At 47.7% G+C, this 22,928-nt stretch overlaps 1 protein-coding gene and 1 long non-coding RNA gene across 3 annotated transcripts in view; one reads left to right on the top strand and one right to left on the bottom strand.

Moving 5' to 3' along the window:
• LOC138472679 (uncharacterized) overlaps positions 1–22,928 on the top strand; it is a 99,835-nt gene that overhangs the window by 6,679 nt on the left and 70,228 nt on the right. The gene's annotated exons all lie outside the window — the stretch shown is intronic.
• Positions 1–22,928, bottom strand: part of LOC138472680 (uncharacterized) — a 243,716-nt gene that overhangs the window by 155,558 nt on the left and 65,230 nt on the right. For both annotated transcript variants that reach the window (XR_011268656.1, XR_011268657.1), the window contains exon 3: positions 8,675–8,807. This is a non-coding gene — a long non-coding RNA (uncharacterized lncRNA). The remainder of the gene's footprint in view (positions 1–8,674; positions 8,808–22,928) is intronic.

The raw sequence follows: 22,928 nt of genomic DNA, 5'->3' as shown, positions 1-22,928 counted from the left end.
TCAAAGGGAGTGTTATTGGACTGAAACATTGAACAGCATGACCCCAGATGGGATGAACGAAGATTTCAGCCTGAATTGTTTTCTATGAATTAAAAAAATATTACCAACATTCACTGAGAACTATAATAACCGGGTCTTCTAACACATTGGAAGAACACATTGGAAGAATGTTGAAACTGGTTAGAGTGTACATTGATCTATAACAACTTAGTTGAATAAGTCCCATACCTTAGTGAACCCTAATGGACAAACTAAGACTGGGATTATCAGATAAAAATCACACAGGGATATTACTTAGTTGGCAGGAATGATATCTATAATAATTGTGATAACAATAAAAATTGGGTAATTATGTCTATCTAATATATATAGGACAGAATTATGTGAACGCTATCCTATACGTGATACGAGCAATGAACATATACCAGCTGGATTTTTTACATATTTACTAATGTTACCATGTGTTAAGATGGGAATGTAAAGTGAAACAAGGATACTGTATTGAGGAAACCTAGCATACCGAATGTGAGCATGTAAATGTTAAATCACTTGGATGGTGTCTTAACGGTAACTAAATAAAAATAATCATTTTCTTTAAAATCTACTGGTTAACATTATACAATATATCACCAAGGGGAGATATAAACCTACCATTGCCACAACATGGGTAACCCAAAAGTCAAAAAGGGAATTTAGTTTCACAGAGAGTGATAAAGTGATATATAACCTATAGCAAGATACTTTACTTAACCTCACATAAGATGTAAAGGTGAATGTGGACCCGTGGACAGCATTAGCAGTATCAGTTAAATTGCAGGCCATCTAAAAGTGCTATACAAATGTTTATTCTCTCCAAACGATGGATTAAACCTGCTCAGAAAATGGTAGTTAAAAGCACGATATGTTTTGCTCAAGGCACATTTACTGATTATTCATAAACTTTGTTAATCCCGTAGGAGCACGTTTACATTTGGTCGGGAGCTTGGAACTCCTAAGGACATAAGCCATCTTAGGACATCATCATGACAACCTCAATTGACCAAGATTATCTCCCACTGGATTGGCACATGCATATATCATTCACTGATATTGTATATTTAAATATCTCAAGACTAAGACTTAAGTTATATATCCTCCAATCCTATGGTAAGAGGACGACATGCATGAACATTGAGGGAAGGTAGGTTCCCCAACATTAATGTATTGGTACATAAGAACCACCATTGGGTACATCCCATAGAACATACATTTTTCAAACTCAAAACAAATCATAGTTCAGTTTACTAGATTTTAAAAAAATGATGTATGTCAACACATGATGTCATCACGTCGTAACGTGTCGATGCATATAAATAAAAGGCGGCCATTTTGATTAGATGTTTCTCACTGCTCGAAGATACAGACGGATAACCAGTTGCTGTACTGGAAGGTAAGCTAATTGAGCGAAAATGACAAGTGTGGCATAAAATACAGTATGAGATACTGTACTCCAACATGATAATGGAATAGACTAATGAAAAATGGCAATCTGGTTTACAGATCACAACAAGCACAAATACCTTTGGCATTGGGCGACTCCTTCAGTTGCGGCTCCCTGTGTGTCTGCAGGTGTCCGCAGGGGACGCAAGGTGCCTGTACTTTGCCATTTCCACCTTGCGCGGCCCACCCCACCTACAACTGGTCACTTCCTTCGCATGGTGTCTTCACCTCACTGTGTTCCACAGTTGAGGTAAACTTGGGTTTTTTCTCCCCTCGCAGGATTCTCTAACTTAGGTGGCCTCTGTACCTAATACTCATTTACTGTTCTGAAATGTGGTAAACTTGGGTTTTTTTCTGCCCTGGCAGGATTCTCTAACTTAGGTGGCCTCTGTACCTAATACTCATTCACTGTTCTGAAATGTGGTAAACTTGGGTTTTTTCTCCCCTCGCAGGATTCTCTAACTTAGGTGGCCTCTGTACCTAATACTCATTTACTGTTCTGAAATGTGGTAAACTTGGGTTTTTTCTCCCCTCGCAGGATTCTCTAACTTAGGTGGCCTCTGTACCTAATACTCATTCACTGTTCTGAAATGTGGTAAACTTGGGCTTGCCGCTCACGTCCTGCCTGCATGCTTATCGTATCGTCTGTCTTCCCGCCCCCACACTCCCTCCTACTCCATGGTGCTCTCTATCTCGCCTATCTTCTCTAACTGCTTCTCTATTGACTATCCTGCTCTCCTCACTAAATCTGGTAGGAAAAAGTTTAAAAAGGACATCCTGGTCTCCAACCCAGGCCTCCCTATCGCTGACACCTTCACTAGTGCCTGCTCGAAGGAAACTCTCACTGACATCCTCTTTTTCGTGCCTTCACCTGACCTATGGACCCTTCATATGGTCTCTGTGCTCTCTCCTTTTTCCTCTTCTCCCATTAATGGTGGCACCCGTTGGGATGTCCTCTTGGCCCCCTTCCGCTCCTCTAAGGCCATCATTAATGTCTACGCTAATGGGACCGTCTTGGTCCAAGGCCCTCAGGCCAACCTTCACCTCTTTGATAGACGCTTCCCTCGCCTCATCAACTTCCTTTCCTCCCCTGCTGTCCCCCACCTGTCTTCGGTTACCTTGCCTCTACCCTCCCTCCCTGCCTCCTCTCGCACTCCCTCTTCACCTCCTTCTTCTACACCTCCGCAGGGCGTACCTCTGATCTGTACCCCTCCCCGGAAGTCCTTCAAGGATAGCAACCTTCTCCACTTTGCCACTCTTAACTCTCGCTCTGCCATCAAGCATTCCTCCGATATCTGTCGCCTTCTTGAGGAACTGGACCTTGACGTCCTCGGTCTCACTGAGACATGGTTCACAGCCAGCTCTGTCACGAGCTTTGACACACTCCTACCTGAAGGTTACAAGATCCTCTCTGTGCCCAGGCCCAACCGTGCAGGGGGGGGGTGTTGCCCTTATCTTCCCTGAGTGGATTCCTGCCACTGTCACTCCTACGCAGACCTACTCCTCTTTTGAATGTCTTGTCTGCCGACTCTCTCTCTCTCCTAGCCATTCCCTTACCGTGGCTACTATCTATAGGCCACCTGGTCAAATTTCCTCCTTCCTCTCTGAGTGGGCTGACATCTCCTCCTCACTCCTGTCCTCTACCACTCAACTCCTCTTTCTTGGTGACTTCAACATCCACCTAGATGCCTCCTGTCCCCCCACTGGACTCTTTTGTGACCTCTGCGACTCTCTCTCACTCTCTATTCTCCCGTCTGGGCCTACTCATTCTGCAGGGCACACTCTTGATGCTCTGATCTCTTCTGACCTTCCCCTCTCTGTCCCTCTCTCCACTCCTCTCTCCTGGAGTGATCACTTTCTCCTATCCTCCCACCTCACCCTCCCTACCCCACAGGCAAAGCCACCCTCATCATTGCCACCCACCTTCTCGGTCATCCGACCCATGAAGCGCCTGTCAGTTGCGGCTTTCGCTGCCACCTTCTCACCCCCCCTCCCCCTTCGGCTGACTCCCACCCTGACACAGCCCTCTCCTTGCTCCACTCTTCTATATCTGATACTCTTGATTTCCTTGCCCCTGTCATGAAAATCCGCCTGAAGCCCAAAGCCAAATGTAACTCCTGGGATGATTCGGATCTCGTCACCCTAAAACGCAAGTGCAGGGTGGCTGAGAGGAAATGGCGTGCTTCATGTTCATCCTCTGACAAACTGGCCTGCCGCCTGCTCCAAAGGCAATACCGTCTCTCTGTTCTCACCAAGAAGAGAGCCCTTATCCAAGCCCGCATCTCTGCGGCATCTAACAACTCGGCTGAACTCTTTAAAATCTGCAAGGAGCTTGCCAACCCTGCTGCAGTCTCTACCTCTCCTGTCCCCTCCCAGGCCCTCTGCACTGCACTGGCCTCCCACTTCATCTCTAAAACTCAGGACATACTGTCCTCACTCTCCTCCTATCACCTCCCCCCATCTCTTCCCTGCTCTTCTTCTGGACCTTCTGCAGCCACCCCTCCTCCCTCCTTCTCTGCCTTTCCCCTTTTTTCTGCTGACGAGGTTTCCAGACAAGTCCGATCTATGAAAGTCTCGTCTAAACAGATTCACCCCTGTTCCTCCAAAACTATCAAGGACCACATCGACTCCCTGGCTCCTGCCCTGGCTGACTTTTGCAACCACTCCTTCGCCTCTGGAGTCTTCCGATCCCCCCTCAAGCACTCCCTTGTGCACCCTCTCCTTAAGAAACCCTCTGCCGACCCCTCCTGTCCGGCTAACTATTGCCCAATCTCCATCACTCCCTTCCTGGGCAAGCTCCTGGAGAAACTGGCCATCTCCCAGCTTAACCTCCATGCTGAAGCTGTTGATAGTCTCCATGACCATCAATCTGGCTTCAGAGCGGCCAGAAGCACGGAAACTGCTCTCCTGAACATCCGTGAGGACCTGCTCTTGAACCTCGACTCCAACACTCCGTGTGTTCTCATTCTGCTCGATCTCTCTTCTGCCTTTGACACTGTCAACCATGCCATCCTGCTCAACCGTCTCCGTGATAACCTGGGTATCACTGGTCAGGCTCTGGCGTGGCTGACCTCTTTCCTTTCCAATCGACCCTCCCAGGTCCAACTTGGGTCCTTCCTCTCTGACATCTTTTTCTCCACCTGTGGCGTTCCCCAGGGATCTAATCTCTCTCCCTGGCTGTTCAACCAGTATCTGGCACTCCTTGCCCACTGCATCGCCGCCCTCTGCCCCAACTTTCAGTGCTATGCGGACGATACCCAGCTCATTTTCAGGCTACCCTCGGCCTCCTCCTCTCCCTCCCTCATCTCTGACTGTCTGTCTGCTATCCAGGAATGGTGTGCTGCCAATGACCTCTGCCTTAATGCTAGTAAGACTGAAATCCTACTCATTGGCACACCCACTCCCTCCTTCCCTGCAGCTCTCTGGCCGGCCTCTCTTGGCCCTCTTCCTGCTCCTACCTGCAAGGCAAAAAACCTCGGGGTCATCTTCGACTCCACACTCTCCTTCTCTCCTCATATATCTGACGTCTCTAAGAAGTCACATTACCAGTTGCACCTCCTCAGAGGTATTCTTCTCTTCCTCTCCTTCCCCCAGAAGCTCACTGTCTCCCGAGCCCTGGTTCTCTCGAAGCTGGACTACTGTAACAGCCTCTATCTTAATCTGCCTGCCTCCACTCTCCGCCCTCTGCAACTCATCCAGAACAGAACTGCGAGACTTGTCCTTGACCTCAAGCCCAGGGACCGTATCTCTCCAGGACTGAAATCTCTACACTGGCTCCCAGTGGCTGCGAGGATTAAGTTCAAAACCCTCTGCATTGTCCACAAGGCCTTCTTGGGCCTGGGGCCTAAATACCTTCAACTCTCTCTTCCTAAATATCTTCCTTCCCGAGCCCTACGCTCATCCGTCTCCACCTCCCTCAGGGTCAGCCGCTTCTCGAAGCAACGAGCTGGGGGTAGATCTCTCTCCGCGGCAGGGGCCTCCCTCTGGAACAGCCTTCCTGCCTCCCTGAAACTTGAGGAGAACCATCTCCGGTTCCGGAAGCACCTCAAAACCTTCCTCTTCACTTCTGCTTTCTCTCTCCCTCTCCCCTGCTACATTCTTCACCAAAACTGCACTGATTCTGCAACTGGGCCACTCTCACCGACCTCGGCCCTGGGCCCAGTCACTCTTCACTTGCACTGCCTCCCTGGCAACCCCTGCACTGCGGGACTGTCTCTGTATCACTACAGCCCCCCCCCCCCAGCACTTGTCTGCACTTACCTTTGCACTTGCCACCAGCTGGCCCTATTTATTTATTATTTTATTTCTATTCTACTTATTTGTACTGCACTCCCCCCCCTCTCCCCCTTCCCCTTGCACTTTTTCCCTTCCCCCTACCCCTGCACTTGCGCGGTCTGAATGACACCTGGCCTAGTAGGATCGTTGTCTGTCTTCCCCTTGTTCCCCCCTCCCTGCCTCGTCGCGCCTTGAAACACTTGTGTATAGGCGCGTTACAAATGCCATATCATATCATATCATATCATTGGAAGATATACATGAGACCCAAGACGGAACTTATAAGATCCATCTCTAGCAAGGGGACAACATAGGTAAGAATGTATGCAACAGTGGACCAGTACTACTTAGTACTTTCCATATCAGGGAGATTGAACTTACTGAGTCATCTAATGGTTTGACTAAATTAGGTACACTGAGAGGAGACAACAGACACACAAGGTACTTGTGTATCAAGAAGGGATTCTAATAGACTCCGTGGAGGTCTGTATAAGAGTGGCGTGACAGCTACATTGGAGCACAGGTACATTCATTTGGACTCATGACATTTAGATAATATTGTGTTTTTAGAGTTTTTCAACTAGTCATATCCTTCAAAGTATATATATCCATTTTTTTAATCATTTTTTCTCTTGCAGCCAACATACCCTATCAGTTGGAGGTGACAGTGGATTTTGTATCACACTTCAAAAGTTGGAGAAAATTAGGAAACCCAGATTATCCACTTCAAGAACTAGATGGGATACAAGAATATCAAAAAGGTGATTATACATTAGGAAACATGACAGAATGCTGTTGAACTTGAGAAACAGTTTAAAAACGATCAGCTAATTATGTCCTTTGTAATAATTTCCTTTAGATAGAATCAAGTATGAAGACAAATACTGAACCAAAGAGCTCCTGATGAAGGGAAGACATTCCCGAAACGCGTTGAGCAAACCTTTAGGATATCAGAACACGAGAAATGTATTAGTATAATTTGAAGTGGTCATTTGAAAAAGTGTTACGTTTGGACAACTTTCTTTCTTGAAATCTGTTTTGTTGATCAGGGAATTAACTTTGAAAACAAATACTTTGAACACAAATGAGTGTTGTAACAGATTAAGTAATCAGAATTTACAGTTTTAAAAACTTATTTTCTTTGTAAGAGCAGTAAAATATGGTCATTTTTCCAACAAAATTGCAGATTAATTCTTTTTGTAGTTATTTAACACAAACTGTGTGTGCAAGGGACGGGAGAGTTCCACAAATTTGTGGACATCTGTTGTTGTTCATCTTCAGACCATGGTCCAAGGCACTTTCGTATAAGAGTATATAGCTCTTTACTTTCAACAGTACTCAAAGCCAATGCAGGTTGAACCAGAAAATATTTCAACACTCTGGCATTTTATGAAAATGTATGAAATCTTGCCCACAAAATATACCTATCGGTTTCTACTAACACCACACAGTGGATCAGAACATATCAATTAAAGTGATTTTCCCCTGCTTGTTGGATTTAATGTTAAGACAAAGGGATAATTTGCTTGCACACTCTTAGTTAAAACAGGCAAGTACTTTGGGAGGTGGCCATAGTCACTAGCAAAATATCTTATGGACCACCATTTTCGGTTTATTCAGCCCATAGGGTTCAAATCGCCTTGCTCAATTGGATCCTATAGTTCAAATGTCCCAATCATCAAGTTACTAGGGCTCCACTAGTGAAAACACCTCTCATCGCCCACATTTTATGAGAGAAACAGATGACAATAGGAGAGTGGAAAAGTTAGCCCATGGCAGATTATGGTAGATATAACCCAATACAGTAGAAAGAAATGTCCATTCATCAGCCATTTGTTGCTGCTCTTCTGGATACGGTCATCCCTCAAGTGGATGAGCTCATGTCAGAACCAGACTCTTTACAAGGTCTCAGTATAACACAAGAGGTAAGACCATCCTTTGTCACTGGGCCATGAACTATACTAACTTTAGTTGTATGAGAGCTTGTCATTGATCCCCCATTTATTCCAGCCTCATTATATGGCTGTAGTTGGCTTGCACAATAAATGGCATGCTGTAGAGGTGTAAGGTTGTAGTTACTTGATAAACAACTGCATATTGTTTGTCCCTCCACCAGAGTTTCCTGAGGTACAAATGCCATATCATATCATATCATACAAGGAAATAGTGTCCCTTCCTATATGCAGTCATGGCATTTAATATTTGCAGATCATGTAGGGCTGTTTTGGGCAAGGGCTGACCAGTCTTGGAGAAACTCATAGGGCCTCATTACACGGTAGGCGGTAAACCATGGTGCTATTAGCACCATGGTTGCCGCCGGTACCATACCGGTACCACCATGGAGGAAAGGGGAATTACCACCCCATTCCAAGGTTGGCGGGGCGGTAATTCCCCCTTTCTCCATGGCCCTTCCCCATTCCCATTTTGCCCCATAGGGCATAATGGGAATGGGGAAGGAGCTAATTACGGTACCGCAAATTGCGGTACTGTAATTAGCACCAAGGTCCCTTTGCAGGTCCCAACTTTAACGGTTGGTCTACACCAGCCGTTAAGGTCGGGTCCCGCTAAGGGACCTCATAGTAAGGGGGTAAGGGTTAACGGTCACTGGAACCCTTACCGGTGACCGTTAACCCTTACCGTCTTCCGTGTAATGAGGCCCATAGTCTGTTTTAGAGCATTGCATTTGAATGTTTACAACACATTTTTCTGTTTGCTTTTTGCACCAACACAATCTCAGAAAATGCCAGGCAGCGCTTAATGGGACTAACGTCTGCAGGACACACTGGTCTACACTGAATCTTTTACCTGTTCTTGAATCTGACAGACAGGCCAGTTTGGCATGGCCTTTTTCTGGACAGATTTCAGGTTCCGTCTGGCCACAATATTCCAAGGTACATTAATTAAAATAGTGCAAACTTACTTTTTTCACCTATGATGGTAGAATTGTTGTCAAGGTCTTGTGCTAGATCACTGTGGGAGTGCTGTGTCACACATGTCCTTTTCAGCTCTGTGCTCCAAGCTTCTCCGACATTGTAGCCATGCAGACTGGGCAGCTAAGAGTAAAGAGAGAATGGGACAAAATGGTAACCAACGGAGTGACCTAGTTGTCTTCTTGCTTGGCCACTTAAAAGGAACACAGACATGTAACCATTAGCGATCTGTTCTTTAGGAATCTGCCTTCTTTATCCCTATTTTGTATAAGGAGGCCCCCTACGTAGCCCTTTTTAATTCAAATGAAGATTGTTCTCTTGACCTGTGAATTGCTTTTACAAGCTCAGCTCAGGTAAGTTATTTTCTGAAAATTCTTGCAGGTTTTGTTATCTTTTCATACCGGCTTTGACCACTCCTATATCTCTGCAGAAGCTGGTTTTCTGGCAGCTATCTACTCGCGTGTCTCCTTTCTGCCACCTGCTAAAAACCACCGTGTTTGAACAATCTATGTTCTCTTTTCAGGCAGCCCCCCTTTTGTCCTGTCCTTATTGGTCATCTTCTGTGTCCTTGTTCTGTGCACCCTGATGCTTGTGGGCTCCGGTGCCCTATAAATAAATAAATAAATAAATAACACAATACAGGGTGACATGCCCAACTTAGGGTACAGTTTGGCTGCATCACAGTAGACAACTTCCTAAAAACACCTAGAAGCGAACCTGGTCCCTACCAACCTGCACACATAAGCACGGCAGCAAAGCAATCTTACCAGACTGCTCCAGCTCCTACAAATCTGAAACATAACCCATTTTTGCTCAGGTTCCAACACACCAAAAGACCATGGAAATGGCATAAGTAGCACTATATAAGATATAATTAAATGCATTGGAGCGTGACCTCTGTTCAGACTGTCAGAAGCTGCCAGTGCTTGTTTGGTGTTTCTGGTGTGGCTTGACAGTTGCGCGATGTCGCTAGGATCTCTCCCCTAGCCTCCTCTAGTGCTTTGGCTGTTATGCTGCCAGTGCTGACGAGAGACCCAGAGAGACCCAGAGAGAGGACTACTCTGCCCTCTGCGACCCGTGGCCCCATGGTGGGTGGCACAGGGAGATGGTGCAAAGCTGTTGCTGCTCAACAGCCCAGCCCGGGACATTTGAACAGAAGGAGAGTTGGTGTTGTAGAGTCCCTTGGGTCCTGGTACCCTGACGTTAAGGCTGGTAGGCCTGTAGTTGTTGGAGTTGATGCGGCTGTAATAGCATTGACGCCGAATATTCATACCACTGTTTCGATTTGGACCTAAAGCTTGCTTGTACAGCACAAGTACAGAGCAAGTATCCTGTGCAACAGAGGTAGGAGCGCGAGCTGCATACAGTTATACTGCTAACCAGAACATTGTATACAACAAAACTAATTGTGCTTGTTGACTTTGGAAATATTTGTTGCCCGATATCTGAAACTTTAGGGTAGCTCTGCTGTAGCCGTGTGTCAAGATTTTCAACACAGCCTGAAAGAGTGCAGCAGGTATTTTGTAACTGACTCGCTTGTTGGGAAGGCGTGCATCTTGAAAAGTTTGCTGTCTCTCATTCGAATCTCTGAACAAGGTCGTCGAGCACCGCATGTCAAACTATCTAACAAGGTCAGATAGAACTCTCAGTGGTATTGACAGGTCTGCAGTGATTTCAGTTAAGGCTCGAGGTGTGGTGGTTTTCTAGCCCGGGAGCTAAAGTAAATAAGCAATTAAGCGTATGAAAGCTGCTTGCAGATATGCATTAATTGCTTTGGCAATTAATGCATATTTTTTAAAGGGTTTCTGGGTTTTCTGCTTGAATTACCCACGTTCTTATTACAGCCTTAAGATTGTATAAACACTGTAATGTGCAAAACCCTATGAAAAGCACATTGGTGACACATCATACCTATGTGCTACCACAAGGAGTTGGTAATTTTCTGGGAATCACTCGTGTGGTGACTTATAAAAGCCAAGAATAGTCAAAGAGAACTACCTGAATCAAAGCAACACTGCCCAAATGAATAATGTGTACAATCTACGGAGCATTAGTCTCCGGGACGACCGTAGTACGATAGAAACTGATTCCATAGTCTGGTCGGATGGAGTGGAGGGTGGAAGTCAAGACATTTACGTGGCAAATAATCAATTGCAGAAAATAAGATCAAAAATAGACAAAGAGTTGAATGCAGTCTCAAGCAATCTACCCACAAAAATAATTCTAGATTTCATTTCCAACGGGCGTAGTCGCAGTTTGCCTGATGCTGACAACTATGATCCACCTAATTCAGTACATGTGATGGAGGCTAACATGGAAGGTCCTACAGGGGGCCGGGTATTTTTACATCAAGCAATAGTCACAAATAGCCCGGCAAATTTGATAAATGATGAGCCCACAATGGAACTCAATCTGGCCAAACTCACAGCCAGATATGCAAGGATCAATGTAACAGTTAAATGAATCCATTGCAATGAATGATCATAACAATGATTCACTATTGATGCCACACCAGCCGATAGAGCAGTCAAAAGGCACTAGTGAAATAACTCTAAGGGCACTGAACTTTGTCCTAAACTCCCTGGTAAATGTGTTTGAATTGTTGAAGGGGAAAGTTCAGATGCATTCCGGAATCCTCCTGGAACTCACAAAAGAGGTGGAATGTGATTTGATGCTCGTGGGCCTTCAACCAGTGATACACACAACAGTCTCAGACAGTTTGGGCCAAATAAAGGCATAGTTAAGACAGCATGCAAAATTATTCAGCGATTTGCAGGGAAACTCACTAACGGCAAACAACCATCTGAGAAACATCAGGGCAAACATGGTAACCTTTATAAAAGGCTATAATTCAAATAAACTATTGCTAGGTGTGTGTTTTGACCCATTTGAGAAAGAATGCGATTAAAGTGCCTTAGATGACAGTCCTCTCTTGCAATCCACTATGGAATCATTTATAAGATTAGCCCAGATAACATGTGACCTGGGATCAAAGGAGGATAGTGGAGAAAGAGAGGAAAGAATATTGCAAAGTGTACCTATATGTGTGCCTAAATTGCCATAAAGAAAAGGGAGCAAGAAGAAAGATAATTCTTGTGAAGTCATTAATAAGGGCCGAGACACTCGTGAGAGACAATAAACAAAAACTAAAAATCAGAAGAGGCACAAACTTAACTGAAATTTCTCTGAGCACTAACTAAAACAAAGATCAATGTGGATAAATTTCCAGGTTACTCACCGTAGTGACCACCTTACTCCTAGTCCATAGTCCCCTTTCCTCCATACTTATGGGACATCTCTCCGTCCTGTGGGATGGGACTGGAGCACTTTGTAAAAAGCATCCACATTTTTTTCAAAAATGTGTCCCTCCTCTCTTTCCTGCGCGGGGTGCCCGGCACGCGGCCGTAACCCCGCCCACCTTGGCTCCGCCCCGCGCATCGCCCATCAGTCCTTTTCTATCGCAGGGTCAAGACCCATTAGCAATAACAGAGGAAACTTATTAGAGGGGACGACAGGCAGGCGTATGGAGGAAAGGGGACTATGGACTAGGAGTAAGGTGGTCACTACGGTGAGTAACCTAGTAATACTCCTACGTCCCGTCCCCTTTCCTCCATACTTATGGGAGATTCCCAGGCACTCCTTACAGGAACTATGGGTCGATGGAAATACCCCTTACTGAAACAGGTTCTTCAGCACAGCCTGGCAGAACTGAGCGTCAGGTATAGAGCTCATATAGAGGCAGTAATTCTTACAGAAAGCAGATGGGGAGGCCCAAGTAGCCGCTTTAGCGATGGACTCCCAGGGAACATACTTCTGAAAAGCAACCGCGGCTGCCTTGCCTCGCACCTGGTGTGCATGGATACCTTTAGGAGGTTTCAGCTTTTGGACGATGAAAGATTCCGTGATACAGGCGGCAATCCATCTGGAAATGGATGCCTTAGACCCCGGCCTGCCCTGAGGTTTACCAAAGGTCACAAACAGTTGGGAAGGGCTCCGAAGCTCAGAAGTCCTGTCCAGGCAGAACTTAAGAGCTCTTTGGACATCCAGGCAGTATAGAACCCTTTCCGCCTCCGAGGCATGGTTCGGAAAAAAGACCGGAAGGGAAATCGACTGATTCAGATGGAATTCGGTCACTACCTTTGGTAGGAAAGCTGGGTTCGTCCGAAGGTCTACCTTGTCCTTGTGAAAGACCAAGAAAGGATGCTCCACCGACAATGCCTGGAGCTGACTCACTCTCCTCGCTGACGTAACGGCTACCAGAAAGGACACTTTCCAGGACACGTACTTGAGGTCAACCGTAGCCATTGGCTCAAAAGGTTTATGGCACAGCGCTGTCAGGACTACATTTAGGTCCCATGGCGGGTGCATCCTATGAACCGGAGGGTAGGGACGTGTCAAGCCAGCAAAATGCCTCTTCACCACTGGGTTAGTTAGAGAATAAGAACACAGGTCTGTAGAAAGGTAAGCGGAAACCGCTGAGAGATAAGTCCTGCATGACAGGGCATGAACCCCTGACTCTACTAGGGAGGACACGAAGGACAGCACCGTGTCAATCGTGGCCACCCTCGGATCCACTTCTTCTCCAAACACCAATGACAGAACCTGAGCCATTTACTCTTGTATTGGGATCTGGTCGAGGGTTTTCTGGCTGCCTGGATAATGCGCATGTTATCCGCAGACAAACTCAGATGCTCTAAAGACTTGAACTCAGGCACCATGCCGCCAAGTTGAGCGATTGTGGGGTGGGGTGCCACATCTGCTGTTCCCCTTGGTGAAGAAGATCGGGAGTTACTGGTAACCTGATCGGCGGACACACCGACAGGTGTTGAAGTTCTGAGAACCAAAACCTGGCCGGCCACCACGGAGCTATCAGTAGAAGAGAACAGTTGACAGAGCTCTTCAACTTCCAAATTGCTCGATGAACTAGGGGGAGAGGCGGGAAGGCGTAAGCTCTCATGTTGTGCCATGGGATATCGAGTGCATCCCCCAGAGAGGAGGCTCCCAGCCCCCCTCTGGAGGCGTACTGAGGAAGCTTCTTGTTTACCACCGTGGCGAAGAGGTCCACCTCCGGTGTGCCCCAACGCGAGAAAATCCATGAGAGGATCTCCGCCTTCAACTCCCACTTGTAGCTGTCCACTGTCCACCGGCTGAGGGCATCCGCAGTGACATTCAGCCGGCCCGGGATATGCACTGCAAGCAGCCAGATCCCATGAAGCACGGGCCACTCCCAAATCTGGATGGACAGGTCCACGAGAGGGGGAGACTTCGTTCCCTCTTGCTTGTTTATGTAATACATTGACAGTGCATTGTCCGTTCTTATGCGGACCACCTTGTTGACAATGAGAGGTCTGAACGCCTTGAGCGCCAGAAAAATTGCCAGAAGCTCCAAATGATTTATGTGCAGGAGCTTGTCCTGAGGTGACCAGAGGTCCGAGACCTGAAGAAGATCTAACGTCGCACCCCACCCGAAAAGGGAGGAGTCTGTCGTCATCGTCACCATAGGGGCTGGGTCCTGGAACCCTTCTCACACTGATAGATTGCTGAGAGATGACCCTTGGAATCCGGGTCCAGAGCCTGACGCCAGGAACTCTGAAGGTCCATCTGGGTCCGTCTCATTTTGAGACGAGCAAGAGGAAGAGCCAGTACACACAAAGCCATGAGGCCCAGAAGCCTCTGGAACCACCAGGCTGACATGCTCTCCGACTGCGCAAACATCTGACACGTGGCCAACAGATCCGCCATTCTGTCCCCGGTCAGATACACTCGGTAGTCTATCGTGTTCCAACAAAAACCCAGGAAAGTCAGGTCCTGTGAGACCGTCATGGATGATTTCCGCCAGTTCACCGACAGCCTAAGATGGAACAGGAGCTGAAGGAGAGACTGGAGGTTGCCTGCTGCTGCCAACGGACAAGGGCTGCGTAGAAGCCAGTCGTCCAAATAGGGATACACATGGATACCCTGGAGACGAAGATAGGCCGCAATCACCGACATCATCTTCGTGAAGACACGCGGCGCTGAACTGAGGCCAAAAGGAAGCACCCGAAACTGGAAGTGCTCCTCTCCCAAAGAGAAAGGGAGGTATCTCCTGTGTGGATTCCAAATCAGCATATGCATGTACGCATCCTGAATATCCACCACACTGAGCCAATCGCTCGTCTGCAAAGAGGAGCGAATCTTGCCGGGTGTGATCATCTTGAATTTCTCTTGGGGTAGGAAAATATTGAACTGGGAAAGGTCTAGGATGGTGCGCAGGCCAGCCTGGTTGGGCTTGGGCACCGTAAACAGCCGGGAGTAGAAGCCCTCCCCTCGCTCCCCAAGGGGAACAGGTTCCACAGCTCTGAGGAGCAGAAGTTTCTGAACCTCGGCCTTGAGAGAGGGTGAGCCCGACAGCTGAAAAGGAGGGTTGAGGGGTGGGGTAGGGGGTAAAGGTAAGCGGAAGACCGCTCGAGCAACTGACAAGACCCATCTGTCTTCTGTGATGGTCTGCCATGACTCCCAATGAGACGCAATGCGTCCCCCCACCGGGGTCTCGTGCGAGCGCGGAAAACCCTCATTTGGCAGGTTTATCGGTGGCGGTGCCACCTGAACCTGATGAGGAGGCTGAGGAGCGGGAGAAATACTGCGTACGCTGTTGTCTATGCCGGTTATTCCCCGCAGGAGTATCCACTCTGCGAGATTTGCGGTCGAGGAAGCCCCTAAAACCAGACGAAGGTCGCCCTTGCGACAACAGCCTTTGAGTCTTGAAGGGAGCTTTAATCAGAACAGACAATGATTTAGCCGTCTGGGTGCTGTCTTTGGTTTTGGTGAGCTCTACATCAGTAGAAGAGTGAAAAAGCTCCTTACCATCAAATGGAAGGTCCAGAACCTTGTCTTGCACCTCCTTGGAGAACTTAGTGGCATGCAGCCACGCTTGCCGCAAGGTATCAACCCCAAGCATCAGGCCCCGAGCCGAGGTGTCTACGTGATGAGCCGCAGCCTCCAGGAGATCCTGGGCCAAGACCCTGGCATCGTAAAGGCCTCCTCTGAAATCCTCCAACTTCTCGACCGGAATGTGCTCCTCAAACTCCGACAGACCTCTCCACATCTGCATGTTAGCTCCTGCCAAAATCAATTATGCATTGGCCTGTCTGAGCTGTAAGGTCGAATTGGCAAAGATTTTCCTCCCTAGGGAGTCCAGGAGCTTGTCCTCCTTTCCCAAGACCTGAGTCGCCATTGCAGAGGAGGATGCTGCAGGCCTGGATTGCAACGTAGCCGCAGCCACCATTGTGGAGGAGGGAGGCGGACAAGACGACAAGGCCACTTCTTCTGAAGAATGCAGCCCGTACCTCGCGTCAATCTTTTTATTGACAAAAAGTCCCGAGTGTGGCTTTTCCCAAACTCTATGGACCTCGGCCAAAACGTCCTTCTGCAAGAACAGGCCGGTACGCTCCAAAGGAGACAAGGTGAACGCCCGAGAAAGCACGCCCTCCTGCGGAGCAGGTGCCTCGGGCACCGGAACATCTAAGAAACTCATCATGTCCAGCACCCGGTCATGGAAAGCTCTGGTAGAGCTGGGAAGGTCCTTGTTGTCCTGATCGCCTTGAGGGTCATCTGACAGGTCAGGATCCTGCTGAGCCGTGTCAGGCACTGCCTCATCCACTGGGGACAATGGTGGCACAGGCGGAAGCACAGGGGGAGGCACCACGGGCAAGGGAGGCGCCGGCGGAACCACCGTCGGAACGGGTGGAGCCGGAGGCGCGGGTGGACATATCTCCTTGAAAAGCCCTTTGAAATATTCCCTCATGGGGTCGGTGCGCATAAGCGCTTGAAATTTACCGAAAAAAGCATCCTCAGGAGATTGTTTCGGAACCTGAGGAGGCCTCTCATGAGGTGGACAAATCCAGGGACGTAACGGAGAAGGGTGCCACACCGGCCCCTCCCCCGACAAATCCACATAAATCAAGGGAGCCGCCCCCGCGGGCAACGAAACATTGTGCGGAAGAGGCATCCGGGTGTTCCAATCATAAACCGGCCAGTAAGGATGGGCACAAGGGACCTTAGGTTCACCCGAAGGATTGAACCCTACACCAGGGGCCGATGGCGTAGTTGTAGGGGTAGTACCTAAAATAGCCGCCGTGGTTGTGGCGGGAACGGCTGCCATTTTGTCCTCATCTGAGGGGAACTGCGGCACGTGAGGAAGTGAGGCAGGGGTCCCCGTCGATGGGTCAGGGGTCTTAATTTTAGCCTTAACGTAAGGAACCTCGGCAGAGCCGGTACTATGAGGCCTGGAATGTTTCTGCGACATACCAACCGCCAACTGAGCCTTCGAAGGAAGGGCCTCGGCACTGCCGGTAAAAGAAGAAACTTTCTTCTTTGCCCCCTCAACAGGTCTGGTGTCACCACAAGAGCGGGAACGGTGCGCTGTCACCGACAAGGCCTTGCCCGGCCCCTCATAACTGTTGGTATCCTTAGCCTCTGTATGAGGGACCTCGGACCTAGGCCCGGTAGAAGCCTTATCGGCACGGGCCTCGAACATCCGTTCGGTAACCTCAAGCCCAGCCAAGACCTTGGGGCGCACCCCGGTTTTGTTTTTGAGGGAAGCCGAAAGAGCGGCCTCAGAGCAAGCTCCGGTACCCCACGACTCAGTAGAACTGGGTCTACAAACAGCCCCCACAGGAGGGGCCTCAGAGCGTACTCTGGTGTTCACAGGCCCCTTACGGAGATCCTCAGAGAAAACTCCGATAGAATTATTAGGCCCGACAGGCACCTCAGGGCGCACCCCGGTAACAGAGCAATCAACGCCCCTCCCGGCTCGAGAGGAACCCGGAAAGGTATCCCCCGGCCGGGGTGCTCTGAAAAGTAAAGAACTTACCTGGCGTTTTTTCTTCTCGTCGATGAACGCCTGAAAATGCGAAGGAGGAGTCCGTCCGAACACCTCCTCCCACCGCTCTAACCAACGTTGAAGTGCCCGGACCGAAAGGGAGTCACAGTAAAAACAGGAGTCCCAACGGTGTTCCGGACCCAAACACTCTAAACAAAGAGGATGGGGATCCGCCCTCGTGAAGCGACAGTGACACGATGAACAGTCTGGAAAATCTACTTTAAAAGACATAGACAGACTAGTAAACGAATGCTAGTGAGAGCCAGAGAGGGAAAACAAGGAAGAAAATATTCCGAGGATGCAAGTGCGTCCGGCCCGATCGTGCGGAGAAAAGGACTGATGGGCGATGCGCGGGGCGGAGCCAAGGTGAGCGGGGTTACGGCCGCGTGCCGGGCCCCGCGCAGGAAAGAGAGGAGGGACACATTTTTGAAAAATATGTGGATGCTTTTTACAAAGTGCTCCGGTCCCATCCCACAGGACGGAGAGATGTCCCATAAGTATGGAGGAAAGAGAACTGGACGTAGGAGTAGGTATAGACTCCTGAACTATTGAACTATTAATACCTAATCCATGTATAACAAGAAGCTGACTAATCTTTAGTTGCCCACGAGTGAAACAACAGAACTGCTATGCTCTAGCTAAACTGTATACAAGATTTACTGTTTGTATTAAGGTTTTTTGTCTCTACTGGTATTTTCTACTGGTCTCGTTCCCCCAGAAGCTCACTGTCTCCAGAGCTCTGGTTCTCTCTAGGCTGGACTATTGTAACAGCCTCTTTCTAAATCTGCCTGCCTCTAATCTCCGTCCTCTGCAACTCATCCAGAACAGGACTGCGAGACTTGTCCTTCGTCTCAAGCCCAGGGATTGTATCTCTCCAGGACTGAAATCTCTACACTGGCTCCCAGTGGCTGCGAGGATTCAGTTCAAAACCCTGTGCCTTGTCCACAAGGCCTTCTGAGGCCTGGGGCCTAAATACCTTCAACTCTCTTGTCCTAAATATCTTCCTTCCCAAGCTCTTCGCTCTTCCACCTCCAACTCCCTCAGGGTCAGTCGCTTCTCCAAGCAACGAGTTGGTGGTAGATCTCTCTCTTCGGCTGGAGCCTCCCTTTGGAACAGCCTCCCTGCCCCCTTGAAACTTGAGTAGAACCATCTCCGGTTCCGGAAGCACCTCAAAACCTTTCTCTTTGCTTCTGCGTTCTCTTCTCCTCTCCCCTGCCGATTTCCTGCTTGAAACTGCACTGGTTACTTGGCCACCCTCTGATCTCGTGCCCAGGTCCCCTCCCCCACCAGTCGCACACCTGCACTGCCTTCCTAGCAACCCCCGCACGTGGGGACTGTTTCTGTATCGCTACAAGCCCACAAGCAGCACTTGACATCTGATGCCTGCACTTACTCTTCACCCCTGCACTTGCCACCTGCTGGCCGTACTTACTTATTTTTATTTATTCTATGATTCCATGTACTGCACTGTCCCCCCCCCACACTTTCCCCTTCCCCCTTCTCACGCACTTACGCGATTTGAATGACACTTGGCCTAGTAGGATCGTTGTCTGTCTTCCCTCTGTTCCCTTCCCTTGCCTCGTTGCTCCTTGAAACAATTGTGTATGGGTGCGTTATAAATGCCTTATCATATCATATCACACCTGAGAACCGTATCAGCTACAACGGTTCCCATCGGATGTGTTATTTCATCTACGTGTTATTGTACAGTTTTTTAGCTTTGCATTTTTCTACTGTTCTACCGGACATATGTATTTAGCATAACTTCATACATATAATTTGTGATGTTTTCTTTGCCAGGTCAATCTAATTATACCAAATAAATGTTAATTTGACTAACTCTGGAGACACAGCACAGTGTGCTTTGTTTTGATAGATACAGAACAACTATAAGGACCCTCAGCGTTACTAAGGTTCTAGACGTGTAAAATATTATTACTAAATGTTTGCACTCATTTGCACATACAGTGATCTAGTTCGCTGGAACTAATCTGTCGTGTTTCCTGTCGGGACACTCTTGTTGTAATAAGCATTGATAAAGCAACACTGAAAGATGCAGAACAACAAACAGATCGGGGGGACACAGTGTCAAATTGTTTGATCATCAGATGACATAGAACAGCTGCAGATAAGTAACACTTCATCCTCGTATACTAAAGTCACAATGGCAAAAGCAGTAAGGGCAGGCGTACAAACATAGAGAGTCTCTGCTCCAGTTCGAAGGAAGCTGATTTTTTATTGTGGCAAAAGGTATCCAAAAGTGACTGCCCTGAACAAACTGGCAGTGACAGCCCAATCACAGGCCAAAGGTACACATTTAGAGGTTATCACAATATCGGGAAACACTGCAGAGAGCCAATCAGATGGTCAGAAGACAGCTAAGCAGAAGACTCATAACTCAGTTTATTGATTGCTACCTTGACGAAAAAGGTAGTTGATGGTTGCAGTCAACAAAGAATTTTGGAGAATCTGGCTACAGCAACTGGATGGGGGTGGGGGACAATGAGATAGTGAACAGAAGTGCACTACTGCAAATTGCGAAGGAAATCCCCGAACTCTTTCTCTTCACAAGATACTACATTGACTACATCCAATTCCAGTACAAAGATTGTACAAATATTGTGGAGGTGGGCTTGAAATCACGTATGGGGCCAATGCATTGCTGGCAGCTGAGGAAGAGCTTTATAAACTGGGATACAGTATTAGAAATTATATCCTCGAAAAAAGGGCTGCGTCCAGATAATAATATAAGCAGTAGGGGCTCATATTAATTTGTGGAGCCCTCTCACATTGCTGGAAATAAAGAATTAGCAATGAGAGGAAAGGGGAGCTGGATATAAATCAGAAATGTTTGTTGTTTGATAGTAAGAGCAAAGTATGCTCCCTGCTGCCTGATATATTAACTTAAGTTTTTCAGAAATTAGTGGAGAGTAATGTTACACTTTAGTAGGTCAGACTTGATTAGTTGGAACACGCCGGGTTTTAGGAGCTTAACAAATGAGATCATGAGACACACCATATTTACAAATACAACCTAATATTGCTGCAGGAAACCTGGTTGACCATGAGTTTTATAATAGACAGTTTCTCCGTTGCGGAACAAGTGTCAATTCATTATAACAGAAGGCGCCCAGCGGGAAGGTTAATAATAGCCACCCGCAATTCGATTGTAAGGGATATAGAAAAAATACCAACACATTCCCAAGGAATCCTTGCAGCGAGAGTACATTTTAAAACGTGTCAAGCTTGAAAGACTGTAATAGTAGTGAATTTCTACTCAAACCCTACATGTTCCATCTTGGAAGGTTTCTTGGAGAGTCTGTCCGCATTAATATTGAACGCCACATCTCTGAATGGGCCAATGGGATTGGTGATAGCAGACAATCTAAACTCGTATTGTCTACAGCTCCACTCTTCAGGTGGTAATAATGTGGCTGCTTGTATGTACTCCGCCAGTGCTACCGGCGGTTTGTCGCCAGCCCAAAATACCCTTACAGCCGCCTGATATCCCAGTGCCACCATGATATTACAAGCAGCAGCAGTAAGGGTTAATCCCCATTTCCGTGGAGTCCACTAGGATTCCAAGGAAATGGGCACATGAAAGCACCGGCACCGTTGCTAACGTGCTTCAGTGAAATCCATGCTGGTACGGGCCTGAACTCCCGACAGGCCTGCCAGGGGATCCCTGGCCCCTACTGGCATCATTGTAGTAAGGCGGTCCGAAAAGGGTGCCAGTACATTGCTACCAGCACCCTTATTTTCAGACCGCCATACTTGCAATGAGGGCCTAAGTTTGTCGTTCCAGGAAAAGTAGACACCCCTCAATCATAAGGCAGTGTACTATATTGGCCGAAGACCAACCGCCTCATGTGTTTAGTATTAGAAATATATAGCCATAAGTTTGACTAGAGTGTGGCCATTTTAAGGTGACTGAAATCGCCATTTTGTTTTCTCTCTAATGTTTGCTTTTTGCCTTCTGTTAAACTGCTTTGCTGAAATATTATTCTGCTCTACTAGTGCATAACGCAAGGCCTCGAGAGAGATGTTGAAACATAACGTAGCAACAAGACTGAAATACCCAGTCTCCTCCCTCGCATATCCTTGGAAGTAAGCAGCAAGAAAACACTGTAGAAATGCTAGTAAGCGAACATTAAATGACTTGAATTATGCTCTTCTTTGCGGCCCCCCTTTCCTGAGCCCTGTAGAGCCCTGGAGAGCAAGTTGATCCCCAGTACATGAATAGAAACTAGGAGATAGCAAGGCCTGGAATGTGTCTCTCCCCTGCATGAAGCTTGCTTGCAAGAACAGAAGCATTGTGTTCTTTTAAACAAAGACTTGTGTCTGTAGGCTTGTGAAAATTGCAAACTGTTGCTAAATGAATGTTCGAGGGTGTCATACTCGTCACCATTGTCAATCATCGTGCCCAATTCAAAGGAAATGTATTAGGGGCGTTATTGGATGTGTCACTACCGATTACAAGACGCTTGATTAGTATATATGTAACTGTTGTACGATTCTCTCTACTCTTGCGTCCCCTGGGGTCTGGAAACACATGTCGCAGGGCGTGGGACCCAGTTGGCCAACTGAGACTATTTGCTTTGCAATAAACCCTAGATTTTGGGAATACAACCTCGTGTCTGGTGTATCAGTTCGTGTGTGGTGATTGTGCCTTGTTTCCATATGCGAGGGTCCCTCAGGGGCCCCTTCAAGATGGTGCCCGAACAGGGACCCTCCCCCACTTTTTCCATCATGTGTGTTGTAAAATAAGGAAGGCAGAGAGAATGGCGGGGACGGGACGATCGAGCCGGGATCAAGAGGTGTTCGGCGCACACCTGCGAAAGCAATGGGAGACTCCTTTGCAGATCTGCACACAACTGATCCCTGATCGACGTTCCTGGCCAGAGAACAAGGAGGCCAGGGTCCCGAAACGAGGCAGAGTGAGCCAAGATACGCAGACACAACGTCATTGACTGCGTCAGTATACGGACGAATTGTGTCTTGAAAAGACAACTTGATTGATCAGGTGAGTCGTGCCCCAATTCAAAGTAATCCTGATATTGGTTGAGAGTTGATTTTGCAAAATCAAACACCCAGCATAAGGCTGATTAGCCGATGATAAGGTTAAAACATGCCTGGGGTATTGTCCACCTTAGCTGGATTTTTCCGCTGCAATAGACAATCTTTGGAAACTGGCCAGGTCGTGCCACCCGTGGGGTCGCCGGCATATGAGATGTATGTGAAATATGGTGTGGGAGCGATAATGTTTTGTGAGACTTGGCATAGGCAAACCAGAAAACAGGAAGATCTTCAGTGGCCGAATCATGGGAGTTTTGAGATTACGAGAATAGATAACTTGGAGAAGGTGTTGATGAAAAAGAAAACAC

This window comes from Ambystoma mexicanum, chromosome 8 (assembly GCF_040938575.1).
Source record: "Ambystoma mexicanum isolate Mex_15411 chromosome 8, UKY_AmexF1_1, whole genome shotgun sequence".
NCBI lineage: Eukaryota > Metazoa > Chordata > Amphibia > Caudata > Ambystomatidae > Ambystoma > Ambystoma mexicanum.
Note: the sequence above shows the minus strand (reverse complement) of the source record. Positions and strands in the feature narration are given on the sequence as shown.